This window comes from Camellia sinensis, chromosome 11 (assembly GCF_055761805.1).
Source record: "Camellia sinensis isolate YWXY chromosome 11, ASM5576180v1, whole genome shotgun sequence".
NCBI lineage: Eukaryota > Viridiplantae > Streptophyta > Magnoliopsida > Ericales > Theaceae > Camellia > Camellia sinensis.
Genome location: NC_138971.1, coordinates 97261062 through 97274161, shown reverse-complemented (window position 1 = coordinate 97274161; position 13100 = coordinate 97261062). Strand labels below are relative to the sequence as shown.

At 41.5% G+C, this 13100-nt stretch overlaps 1 protein-coding gene across 6 annotated transcripts in view; it reads left to right on the top strand.

Moving 5' to 3' along the window:
* Positions 1 to 13100, top strand: part of LOC114318833 (uncharacterized) — a 110498-nt gene that overhangs the window by 63339 nt on the left and 34059 nt on the right. The gene's annotated exons all lie outside the window — the stretch shown is intronic.

Sequence of the window (13100 nt, the reverse complement as noted above, 5' to 3'; positions counted from 1 at the left end):
CTTCATCCCAAGCTACATGGCGAACTACGCCAACGCCATTCAACAAAAGCTTCTCCAAGAGGGGGAGGAGGAAGAAGAATCCCTTGTCCCAAATGACGCCCCACATACAATCACTAATCACGGTCTCCAGACCAGTCAGACAGCTCGGGTGGAGCCACCAGTGGCAAGTACGGTTGAGGTCGCTCCTATGACCGACCTACCCACTAGAATCGGCCTACTGAGTGGCTCAGCTCGGGTTGACCTGGATGCTGACTTGGACGATCTTTTTTCTTGATTTCATTTTTTCTTTTGGTATTGTAATAACCGGGCTCAAGCCCCTCCCTTTGTAATGAACGCGTTGAAATGGAATGAAATCTGTTATTTTCCCGACTGTTTGTTCGGTTATTGTATTTCAATATTTTCAATGTTTTGCATCATTTCGACTACATGTCTAGCTAAACTAATTAGCTTGGCCCTTCCTGATCCTGCCAACCTTTTTTGGCCGAGATATGCACCTCGGCTGAAGAATCCAAAAAACCTTTTGGTCAAACCTGCCAACATGCTTTGGCCGAGATAGTTATCCCGGTCCAAGAGCTTGGTATAATGTTGGTCATACTTGCCAACTGTCTTCAGCCTAGATCTTTATCTCGGTTGAATAGAGCTAAATATTGGTCAAACCTGCCAATCTTTCTTCAGCCTAGATCCTTATCTTGGCTGAAGAAGAGAAAATCTTGGTCATACCTGCCAACCTTCTTCAGCCTAGATCCTTATCTCAGCTGAAGAGAGATAAATGTTGGTCAAACCTGCCATCCTTCTTCAGCCTGGATCCTTATCTTGACTAAAGAGAGCTAAATGTTGGTCAAACCTGCCAACTTTATTCAGCTTAGATCCTTACCTCGGCTGAAGAAGAGAAAATGTTGGTTATACCTGCCAACCTTCTTCAACTTAGATCCTTATCTTGGCTGAAGAAGAGAAAATATTGAAAATGTTGGTCATACCTGCCAACCTTCTTCAGTCTAGATCCTTATCTCGACTGAAGAAGAGAAAATGTTGGTCATTCCTGTCAACCTTCTTCAGCCTAGATCCTTATCTCGGCTAAAGAAGAGAAAAATGTTGGTTCATACCTGCCAACCTTCTTCAGCCTAGATCCTTATCTAGGCTAAAGAGAGTAAATGTTGGTCAAACCTACCAACCTTCTTCAACCTAGATCCTTATCTTGGCTGCAGAAGAGAACTGAATGTTGGCCAATCCTGCCAAACTCCTTGATTGCTCCTTGCTGGCAATGACTAAGAACAACTTTTACAAATAGAAAGAATTATGCTGAAAAAACTACTTGTTTTATTTGAAAAAGAAAAAGTTACAAGTATTTTAAGGAAAAGCTAAAAATAAAATAGTTTGAGATTGGCAGTATTCTGCGGCCTAGGAATAGCCTTGATGTCTCCATCGTCCAAGTGATATGTCCCTTTTCCTGCTAAACCAACCACTTTGAATGGTCCTTCCCAGTTAGGTCCTAACTTGCCATCTCCAGGTACCAAAGTATTGCCCATTACCTTGTGCAGTACCCAATCTCCAATCTTGAATTGTTTCGGATGCATTGTTTTGTTATATTTTCTGGATAACTCTTGTTGGTATGAGGCAATGTGAACTAGTGCTCTTTCCTTTCTTTTTTATGCAAGGTCGAGTTCCAGGGTTATGGCTTCTTCATTTAAATTTGGGTCAAAATTTTCACTTCTAATAGTGGGGAGGCCTACTTCCAGTGGGATTACTACCTCCATGCCATAGGCCAAGGAAAGAGGCGTTTCTCCAATTGATTGGCGAGGTGTTGTACGGTAAGCCCATAAAACATGAAAAAGTTCCTCTACCCACTTGCCTTTTGCTCTCTCCAACCTTTTCTTCAAACCATCTAAAACGACTTTGTTCGAAGCTTCTACCTGGCCATTTGCTTGAGGGTATGCTGGTGTAAAATTGTAAAATTCTATCTTATATTTTTCGCAAAAGTCCCTAAAGATTTTTCCATCGAACTAGGTGTCGTTGTTGGATATTAGAGCCTTAGGTATGCCGAATCGAGTAATGATGTTCTGCTAGATAAATTTTTTAACGTCTTTCTGCTTTATAGATGCGAGTGCTTCTGCCTCAACCCACTTTGTAAAGTAGTCCGTTGCCGCAAGAAAGAACTTTCTGTTGCCAGGTGCGTTTGGAAGTGGTCCCACTATGTCCAGGCCCCACATTGCGAAGGGTCACGAACTAGTTAGTGGTAGGAGTTCTCTGACTGGTTGATGTATTTGGTGTGCGAACTTCTGACATTTCTCGCACCTCTTGACATATTTCTCTGAATCTACTTGCATGTATGGCCACCAATATCTTTGTGAAATTGCCCTGTAAGCCAATGATCTTCCCTCTTGGTGGCTTCTACATACGCCTTTATGTATCTCGAACAAAAATGCCTCGACCTTGCTGGGATGGACACATTTCAGGTAAGGTTCTGTGAAGGATTTTTTGTACAATGCCAGTGTTGGAGAGAGCCAAAATCGCTGTGATTTTGCTTTAATTTTGTTGGCCTCTTTCTTTTCTTCAGGCAAGATGCTATCTTTTAAAAATACTATAATGGGATCCATCTAGGATGGGCCCAGTTCGGCACAACATGTCTCGACAGCTTCGAGTTTCTCAATACTTGGTCTAGGTAGGAAGTCGATCAATAATGGGTGTGGGATAGATGTATCTGCCATTGAAGCAAAACCTACCAGCTCGTCTGCTCTACTATTTTCTTCTCGGTCGATTTGCTCTATCTGAACTACTTCGAACTTCATGATCCCCTTTCTGACTAACTCTTGGTACTTAGCCATCATTTCGTCCTTTACCTTGTAGTCGCCTGAAATCTGGTTTACTACCAGCTGGGAGTCACTGTAAACCATCAGCTCAGTGGCCTTCATGAAAAGTGTTGATTTTAAGCTTGCTAACAGTGCTTCATACTCCGCCTCATTATTGGATGCTGGGAAGCCGAGGTTGACTGCCTGTTTAATTGTTAGGCCATCTGGTGAGATGAGGACTATGCCAAGTCCTGCACCGTGCCTATTGGATGCTCCATCCACGAAGAGTTTTCACATCTCTCCGACGAATAGCTTCCAGCAAGTAGAAGGATCGGATGACGTCTTGGGATCATGGGTGTTGCTAGTGTTTTCTTCCAAGTCCATGCCTGCTGTTAGGGTTTGATCTTCACTGTCTGACTGCCTCAAGTCTTTACTTTTTGATGAGTCCTTACTGGGAATAGCATGGTTTGTTCCTTCATTTCTGTCCTCAATCCTGTATGGCTTGTAATGTAGATGGGCATCCTGCCTTAGGGGCTGCGGAGTTCCCGCGGCACTTTCCCGCGGCACTTTCCCCCCTTACTTTGGTTGCGTTGGTCAAATCGACTGGGCATATGTGATGACTTCCTGGTGTGAACTCAGCCACAAAGTCTGCTAAAGCTTGGGCTTTTATTACGGTTCTGGGTTGAAACTTGATATCGAACTGCCCCAACTCTACTGCCCATTTCAAGATTCTTCCAGAAAAATCCGCCCTCTCAAACAAGGCCTTTAATGGAAAAGCCATTAGGACGATCACGGTGTGGGCATAGAAATAGTGTGGCAACTTTCTTGAGGCCATCATCAAAGCTAATGCCAGTTTTTCCAATGGTAGGTACCTTGTTTCAGCACCTAGCAAGGTTTTGCTAACATAAAAGATAGGTAGGTGTTGGATTCCTTCTGCTCTGACCAACACTGCGCTAACTGCATGCTGTGAAACTGCTAAGTACAAAAAGAGCTCTTCTCCAGGCACCGGGGTTACTAATAGTGGAGGAGAGGTCATGTAGTCTTTCAAGCTTTCTAGGACGCGATCGCATTCCTCATCCCACTCAAATTTGGCCTTCAATGCTTGGAAGGATGGTCGACATCTGTCTGACGACCGACTTATGAACCGGTTGAGCGTGGCTGCTAGGCCAGTGAGATACTGTACCTCTTTGACTGTGTTGGGCCTCTCAAGATCTTGGATTGCTTTGATCTGAGAGGGATCAGCTTCTATACCTCGGTTGGTCACTAGAAAGGCTAGGAATTTGCCTGATCCTACACCGAATGCGCACTTAGATGCGTTTAGACGTAACTTGTGGGACTTCAAAACCTGAAACATTTCATCTAGGTCCCTGAGATGGTCCTTCTCATCTTTGCTCTTGACCATCATGTCATCTATGTAAGCCTCTATTGTTCTGCCTAACAATGGTTCAAACATTTTGGTGACCATCCGTTGGAATGTAGCCCCTGCGTTCTTTAGGCCAAAGGGCATGACCTTGTAATAGTACAATCCTCTAGGCATTGTAAATGACGAGACCTCTTAGTCTGGTTGATACATAGTGATCTGATGGTAACCTCGATACGCATCAAGGAAGCTAAGTCGATTATGCCCTGCCGTTAGGTCCACCAGTTGGTCTATCCGTGGTAGGAGAAAACTGTCTTTTGGGCATGCTTTGTTGATCGTTTTGTAGTCCACACAAGCACGCTACTTGTCATTCTTCTTTGGCACTACTATAGTGTTGGAGATCCACCTGGGATAGTGTACTTCTCTGATGGCTCCTGCCTCCAGCAAGTTTCCTACTTCTTCTGCCACTATCTCTGCATGGTGGAGTGCCGATCAGTGAGTTCGCTGAATATTTGGTCTGGCAGCTGGGTGGACATTAAGTTGATGGCAAATGAAATTTGGGTTATGCCAGGCATGTCGTATGGTGTCCAGGCAAACACTTCGTTGTTAGAGGTTAAGAATTCCATGACCTCTACTCTCTCAGTGCTGGATAATGACGAGCCGAGTGGAAAGAACTTTTCTTGATTCTTTTCATCTATCCTCACCTCAACCAAGTCTTCTACTGCCTTCTGTTCTGCTGCTTTGCCGACATCTGCAAACAGTTCGTTGCTTCTGGCTCTTCCACCATCTGAACAAACCCTTTTGCAGCACAGCTACCGTTTACTGTGATGAAACACTGCTTTGACATGATTTGGTCTCCTAAGACTTCTTCAATCACGCGGTTTCATTAGGGAACCGTGGTGCCTGATGGTAGGTTGACGCCACTGAGCGCATGGCATGCAGCCATGCCCTTCCCAAGAATATGTTGTGAGTGGAAGGGACCTTCAATACCCAGAATTCTACCTGTTTTGTCATGGTTCTTGCCTTGACTGGGAGGATTATCTTGTCCACTGGCCACTCTGGCATTGAATTGAAACCGACATGGGGAGATGTCGCAGGTGCCAAGTCTTTGTCCTCCAATTTTAGTTGTTTGAAGGTCTCATAGTACATTATCTCGCATGAGCTTCCTTGGTCAATCAGAATCCGTTTAATGTTGAAAATCTTGACGTGCAAAGTAACCACTAGTGTGTCATTGTGAGGGTAATGTAGCCTTGCTAGATCCCTGTCTGAAAAGGATATGACGTTCATAGCCTCTGTTCTGCCCTTTTTGACAGTAGGTTGTGCACTTAATACCTCTCTCAAGTGCTCAGCCTTTTTGATCATCCCCCTAAGCTCACATACCCGCTCAGGTTCAACGATCCCATGTATAACATTTATTATGCCTTGGGGTGGACTGTCGACCGGCATCCCGCTTGGTCTGTTGAGGTCCTATGGGGCTGGCTGTGTTCCCTCTTCTATATACTGGTTCACGTGTCTAGCAGCCACTAACTCCTCCAGATGTTGCCTCAATGGTGTGCAATTTTTAGTGTAGTGCCCCTTCTCTCGTCATGGAAGGTGCAACGGGACCTCTCATCATAGCCTCTTTGTGCTTCTCCCAGCTTGGATGGCCGCCGAATGAAGGGTTCATCACGTATCTCGCTAAGAATCCGGTAGATAGGTTTATTGAATACTGTGGTAATGGCAGTGCAGACTCTTAACTTCCTTGTTTATGGGTCCTCTATGTTGGCTCACCTAGCTTGCCCATTCTTGCTTGGTTGTTTTACCGTGTTGATTTTTGCTATAGTCATTTTGTCTGGCATCTCTGTTGTGCCAGAGTTTGTTTTAGCATGGGCTCTATCTTCCTCTACCCAGATATGTTGATGCACTCTCTCCATTAGGGCCTTCATCATGAGGGGTGGCATCATTGTCATTGAGTCCCTCAATTTGTTACCGACTGGTAAACCCCGTTTATATTGTGCGATGGCGAGATTTGTAGGGCAATCCCCAATCTGGTTAAAAGTCTCTCAATATCGACTGTTGTAAGACCTCAATGTCTTCTTTTCACCCATGTCAATGGAGAGTAGCTGGTCAATCTCCACTGATGTCTTGGTATTCGTTCTAAATCTAGTCACGAATGCTTCTGCCAACTGTGCCCATGAGGCTATGCAACCTTCTGGCAGCCTTTCGAACCAGGTTAGACCTAGGTCGCCAAGGCTGGATGGAAACGGGATATACATTAGAGCCTCATTTCGCCGGTATACTGCCATAACCTGACGAAAGTGGTTTAAGTGCATGTAGGGGTCTGACTTCCCATTATAAGTGATGAATTTGGGCTGGTGGATGCCTGAGGGTAGTGGTGCATTCTCAATTGCCGAAACGAAGAGCGAGCTTTGTAACCTTGCTAATACTTTATCTGTTGGTTCGTAAGCAAGGCGCAACATTGGTATCCCTACCTCGACACTCCCATGTGTCCTAAGGGCCAACTGCTGTAGGGCTGAAACTCTGCGAGGGTCGTGTGCCCTGGTGTCCTCCTTCCATCAGGCCCTTTCCTCGAGCACTGTTTGCAAGTCTGTTGACCTAGGCAACTCCGTGTGCCTAGATGTCATTTGGTGTGTGTGCGAGGGCCGATAGTTGCTTCCCTCTGTACACGATCGTTTAGTCCTTGTTCTCTCAGACTTGGAGTAACGAGTGCTGGAACTCCTTGATTGAGTGTTGCCTGTTCTAAAGCTCCTACTTTCTGCTTGTGATGGCGTGACGTATCTGCCACGATCTTCCGAATGGTAAGAGGGTGTGTTGCGTTTTTGTCCCTCTTCTGTCGCCACCCCTTTTTCCTTTATCTGGCGCTTCATTGTCTCCATGTCTGCTGCCATCCTCCTTATTAACTCGTCTTTCTTCCTTATGCGATCCTCTTAAACTTGAGGATCCAACCTCCTCCTCTGTCTTTCAGGACTTTGAGAGTGACGGGGACTAGTGCCCCGTCTCTCCCCGTGTGTCCCTCCAAAAGTTCTGTCACTGGGGTTCTAATTCTTCCATGGGTGGGATAGAAGGTAAACCTTCGCGCCTCCCACTCCCCTCCGGGGTTTGCCCATCAATAGCAGATTACGGCAAGTCTTCATTGTGCGCCATTGATTTCAACTAGAGAGGAAAACTAGATCAAAAGGTTTTGTTCTTTGTGCAATTCCCACAGACAGCGCCAATTGTACGACCACGAAATAAGCTTCGCGTATAATCCTGTTGATCAAGTTTGCGCTCTTCTAAACATCGTCACTTTACTCCCTGAAAACATAAACGTGAGCTAGCCAGCGGGTGTGTGCCAGATGCCTCTCCAATGCCTAAGTTAGCAAATAAGCAATAGACAAAAGCTCTGTGTATTTGAGAGTCAAAATTGTGATACATGTACATAGGTCCTGCTATGAGCTTTTATAGCTTATGCCTGGTACAATCGTAGTAGGATTCCGACTCTCTTTATAAGAGTCCTCCTAGGAATCACATTCCCAGTGAAGAGTGTCTATTCTGATAACACTCTACTCACTTCCCACCAAGCGAGAGGACCCAAATCTCCTGCCTCAGCTCGGTAGCACACTCAACCGAGCTATCCTAGACCTGCTCTACGCCGAACGGACTGAAGATACTATTCGACCGAGATAGCCTTAAGCCCGATATGTTACCAACATACCCCTGTCCGAGCTACTGAAAACACCTTGCTCATCTATTCCAGACCTCGGCCTAACGCGGGGTACACCACACGACCGAGCTATTGAAGCTCTTAGCTTGGCCTGAAGTGTGTCCCCTCGAACCGAGGTTACTTCGCTCAGTCCAATTCTTAAAACAAATGGGCCTATCTTGGCCCAACTTTAAGCATGCAAATTACCCTGTCAAACACCCTTATACTATTTTATACAATGAAAATAGGTTTAGCAAGAAAATTATGGAGAAATGCCCAATTATCACCAATTCCTAACTCCCTATCATGCAATTTCTCAAATCTCTACCAATAATCCAAACTTTATCTATGAAAATATCCACAAATACACCCATAAATCCATATTAAACAAATGGAAGAAAACCCTACCTCCTGGAGAGAAGAAGAGAAACATAAATTCTCGAAAATTCCCGAATCAAAGGTTGGCTTAGATGATCTTGAAGCCCTCATCGAGCTCTATGACGTTAATATTCAAGTTCAAGATCGGTTCCAACTCTAAATGCTCCAAAAGTGAGGTTGAAGAGGGAGTTATGATGGAGAGAGATGAGAGAGAGAGATATAGAAAGAGAATGTGTGAAAGGAATAACTCCGGAGAAAGAAAAGGGCATTAGAAATTAACTAGGAGTTCAAAAAGGGCTTGGCTGGGAAACTGCCACGTCCAACTTTTCAGTCTTGGTCGCACGTACAGAGCCTTTGGTCGCACATTCGGGCCTTTTAGTCGCCCCTGCGATTTCACGTAATCCCAAACCCAAGAACCGCCCCTTTACCGCACCTACACCACCATTGGCCGCACTTGTAGGACACACACCGTACATGCGGGAAATCCCTCTGCATGTATAGAACTCTACAAAAATCTTTCCTACCTTTCTGTACTAATCTGCATGTACGTGACATCCCCGCCGCACATGCGGTTAGACTTGTTGATGTCTAACTCCTTGTGAGTTATTTCTAAATAGAAATTAACACGATTTGTTGGTTATGCCACCTCATCACTATTTGGTTGGTTACGCCACCTCATCGCTATGTGGTGCTGACTGTATTCCATGTCAGTGCCACCACATGCTAATCTCAACCTGGCCACATCCTTAGCACATTTGCATTTTGAGCTCGCCATGTCATTGCCACCAAACTTTCTGGAGCAAATAAGAAAGCGTCTTCATGGTGCCTCACGTTAAATGTAAAGTGCCACATCAAACTCCACACAGCCCATTGCCTACGCCATGTGAGCATGTATGTCCTTGCGGTGCGAAAGCATACACCCTAGAACCTTTTCCACAATTCCTTATTCAAAGAAATATTCCATGTGAGTTTAACCCATTACATTTTTCTCATCTTTTTGATGTAGGACAAGCCACAAAGCTAAAGGAGATTTCCAAAGGAAATAAGGAAGGTTTTTGAAAAACTATAAAAAAAAAAAAAAAAAAAAAAAGCAAAACAAAACAAAACAAAACAAAAAAAAAAACAAAAAACAAAAAATAAATCCCCAACAGATTGTACTTTCAAATTTTAGTTTATAAAATTATTTTATACAATTATTCATACACATATTCATTGAGAATCGACGGGTCCTGACAAATATTGCTTCCTTAAAGGTTTGAGGCTCATTTTCCAACAAATTAAGAAGTCAAGAGAAAGAGATCTTGTTGTTTTAGCTCTCTTACTGCATCTCTTCTTTTTCCTTTTCTTCTCGTTTCTCCTCAATCTGTCCTTGACTACTAGTCAAATGCAGTGTCAGGTTCTTTTAGAAGAATTCGATTCTTGTGTCCATTTACAAGGAAATACATGTTCAAAAATGACACATTTCTATGAATATACAATCAACAGTCTTCGGTCCTATGATGACATTTTTTGGGTTAGGAATTTCCATCTTAGCCACACACTCCCACAATTTTTAAGTATTTGTAAGAAGGATTTAGACATTTCCGCAATTCATAAGGTGTTTTGAGTGTTTCTTATGGGGCATTTTGGTGAGAATATAAAAATTGGTGGAAAGGTTTGCTTCTCCCAACAAGTTCTGAGATAATTCTAAACTAATCAACATGTCATTCATATTTTCTTTCAATGTTCAATTTTTTCTTTTAGCAACTCTATTTTTGTTGAGGTGTATAAAGTGCAATGGTTTGATGGTTTATTTTGAATTGTGAACATTAGTCACCAAAAGGTGCATCATATTCACAACACCTGTCACTTCTTAATTCCTTAATTTCTTTACCTAGTTGATTCTCAACCTGATTCTTATATTGAATGAATTTTTCTGAGACTTCATTTTTCCTACGTAACAAGTATACATAGCAGTACCTAATACTATCGTTAGTAAAAGAAATGAAGTAATTTTTGCCCTTTCATGTTTAAAAAAATTTCAAATCACAAATATCACTAAGAATTAAATCCATTGGTTCAGTACTTCTTTCAATTGATTTGAGCCGTGTCTTAGTCACTTTTGATTCACCACACACTTCACATTTATGATTTTAAACTATTTAAATTTTAGACAAATATTCTAAGTATATTATGCTATGTGGCGAGTCAAAGTTAACATGTTCTAATCTACTATGCCACATATAAGACTCAAACAAATAAACTAAAGATGTTATCTTATTAATATAGGAATTACAATTGGTGCATTCATTTTGAACAATCTACCGCACAAGTATATCCATTCCCTACACACATTTCATCCTTACAAAGTACAACTTATCATAAACAAAGACCAATTTAAACACATTCTTGCCTAACAGATATCCAGCCACTAAATTCTTTTGATTTTCTAGAACATGTAGCGCATTGTTAAATGTGAGCTCCTTACCCGAAGTCATCGAGAGCACAATCTTCCCTTGTCCTTCAACTTTGGCAATCGAAGAGTTTTCCATGAGGAGTTGTTCGATATCCTTTACCAGTTGGTAGGTAGCGAACATTTTCTTGTATACACAAACATGCCGAGTTGCACCAGTATCTACCCACCATTCCTTGAAGTTTCCCATCAGCTTTACTTTGAACACAACTATCGATAGGTTCATTTTAGACACTTTGTCAAACAAATCCTTCACTTTGATTATGTTAGCTTGAGCATAATTCACCTTCATGGAGGGACCCTCTTGATCATTATTGTTCTGGCAATCCTTTGCTCGATGCCCCAATATTATTGCATGAAAAGCACTTCCTCTTGAACTTCTTAGGACCATTCTTAGAACTAGGACCAGAGTTCTGTCTCGAGTTTTGAACAAAACACATTCTCTTCCTGTCTTTCTATCCTTGCTCCACTATGTTAGCCTTTGCCTTAAATAGGAAAGCCTGATTTTTATTTTTTTTTTTTGCATTACAGTTATCCTCTTCAATCTGTATTCAGACAATCGAATCTTCTATTATCATTTCATTGCGCTTGTGCTTAAATAGTTTTTGAAATCTCTCCACAATGGTGGTAGCTTTTCAATGATATCAGCCACTTGGAAAGACTTGTTAAGAGTCATACCCTCTACATGAATTTCACGTAAAATCACTTGATGCTCTTGGATATGGCTAATCAAGGACTTCAAGTTTTCCATTAAATGCTCAAAGAATTAGCTAACCATACATTTCTTTATACCAACTTACTTCGTCTTGTAGTTCTTGTCCAAAGATGCCCACAATTCTCTAATCATTTTCAGTGAACTATACTCGTATATAACGTGTTGTCCAAGCCATTCAAAATATAATTCTAGCATAGAAAATCAGAGTTCTTCCAAGCCCTTACTGCAACAATTACTTGCCGATTAGTTTCATCTTATTTTAGTTTGTTAAGAATTTGTAGAACTTATGCTCAAAAACTTCGTAGAGCTAAGCTTGTCTTGGATTGCTAATCATAGGGAGCTAGAGATTGTCTTTAGTTCAAATTTGGACTGAAGAGTGTTGTTCGGGTCGTGGTGTTTATCATAGATTTTGTTTCAATAATCTAAATCTTTCATTTTGTAGGGCTTTTCGTGTATATATCATTCACAAAAGAAATTAAGTCAATCTAATAATCGTAACTTGTTCAATTTCTCATGTTTGTCACCAAAAAGCAGATAGTCTATTTTAAAAGATATACTTGCAATTCATTTTTTTTTTTAAATGAGATATCACTACAACAAAAAGAAGATTTCGCGACTAAAACTGGATTTTTCGTCGTTGAAAGCAGTAGAATTGGCGACTAAAATGGAATTAGTCGCCAAAATTGATCACTTTTGCCGACTAAAAGAGTTTAGTCGCCGAATATAAGGGTTTTAGCGACTAAAAGTCAGTTTAGTCGCCGAATATAGGGATTTTAGCGACTAAAGGTTTTGTAGTAGCCAAAAGTGACAGTTTTTGGCGACTAAAATAATTTAGTAGCCAAAAGTATAGGTTTTGGCGACTAAAAAACAGTTTGGTCGCCGATTCTACGTGTTTTGGCGACTAAAAACAGTTTGGTCGCTGAAAGTGAAGCTTTTTGGCTACTAAAAAAAAATTAGTAGCTAAAAACAATCAATTGGCGACTAAAATTCAGTTTAGTAGCCAAAAGGGGACGTTTTTGGCGACAAAAAACAGCTTTAGTCTCCAAAACTGGTTTTTTTTAGGCGGGACTGAATTTTTTTAGCGACTAAAAACTAATTAGTAGCCAAAACTATACAATTGGTGACTAAAAAATAGATTTAGTCGCCAAAAGTGATCTAATTTTTTTTTAGTAAATAATTTATTTTTTACATAAATTATATTGAATAAAAAATAATTATTTTCATATATATAGTTTTGTATAAATACCGGTCAAAGTAATATATAAATAATATATGTTGCAACTATATTCATGTGATGTTGTAGTGGCAAAGTGGGGAGAGTGTGTTGGTAAAGGTTTGGAATGTGAGATGGGTCGGTGGTTCAAATCTTGAGAATAGTAGAGGGTAAAATTTTTTTTCTAAAATATGCTTTTGACGACTAAAAACAGCGGTCGCCAAAAGATTGACTATTGGCGACGAAAAGTTTAGTCGGCAAATGTATAAATAAATAAAAAAATAATTCACTATTGGCGACTAAAAGATTAGTCGCTAAATGTATAATTTTCAAAAATGTAATTGACTATTGGCGACAAATTCTTTGGTCGCTGAAGACTAAAACTTTGCCGACTAAAACTTTTTTAGTCGCCAATACCTCCGCCGACCATCTATTCGCGACAAAACCGGCGACTAAAATATTTAGTCGGGGAAAGTGAAAAGTCGACTTTTGGCGACTAGAAAAGGACTTTTGG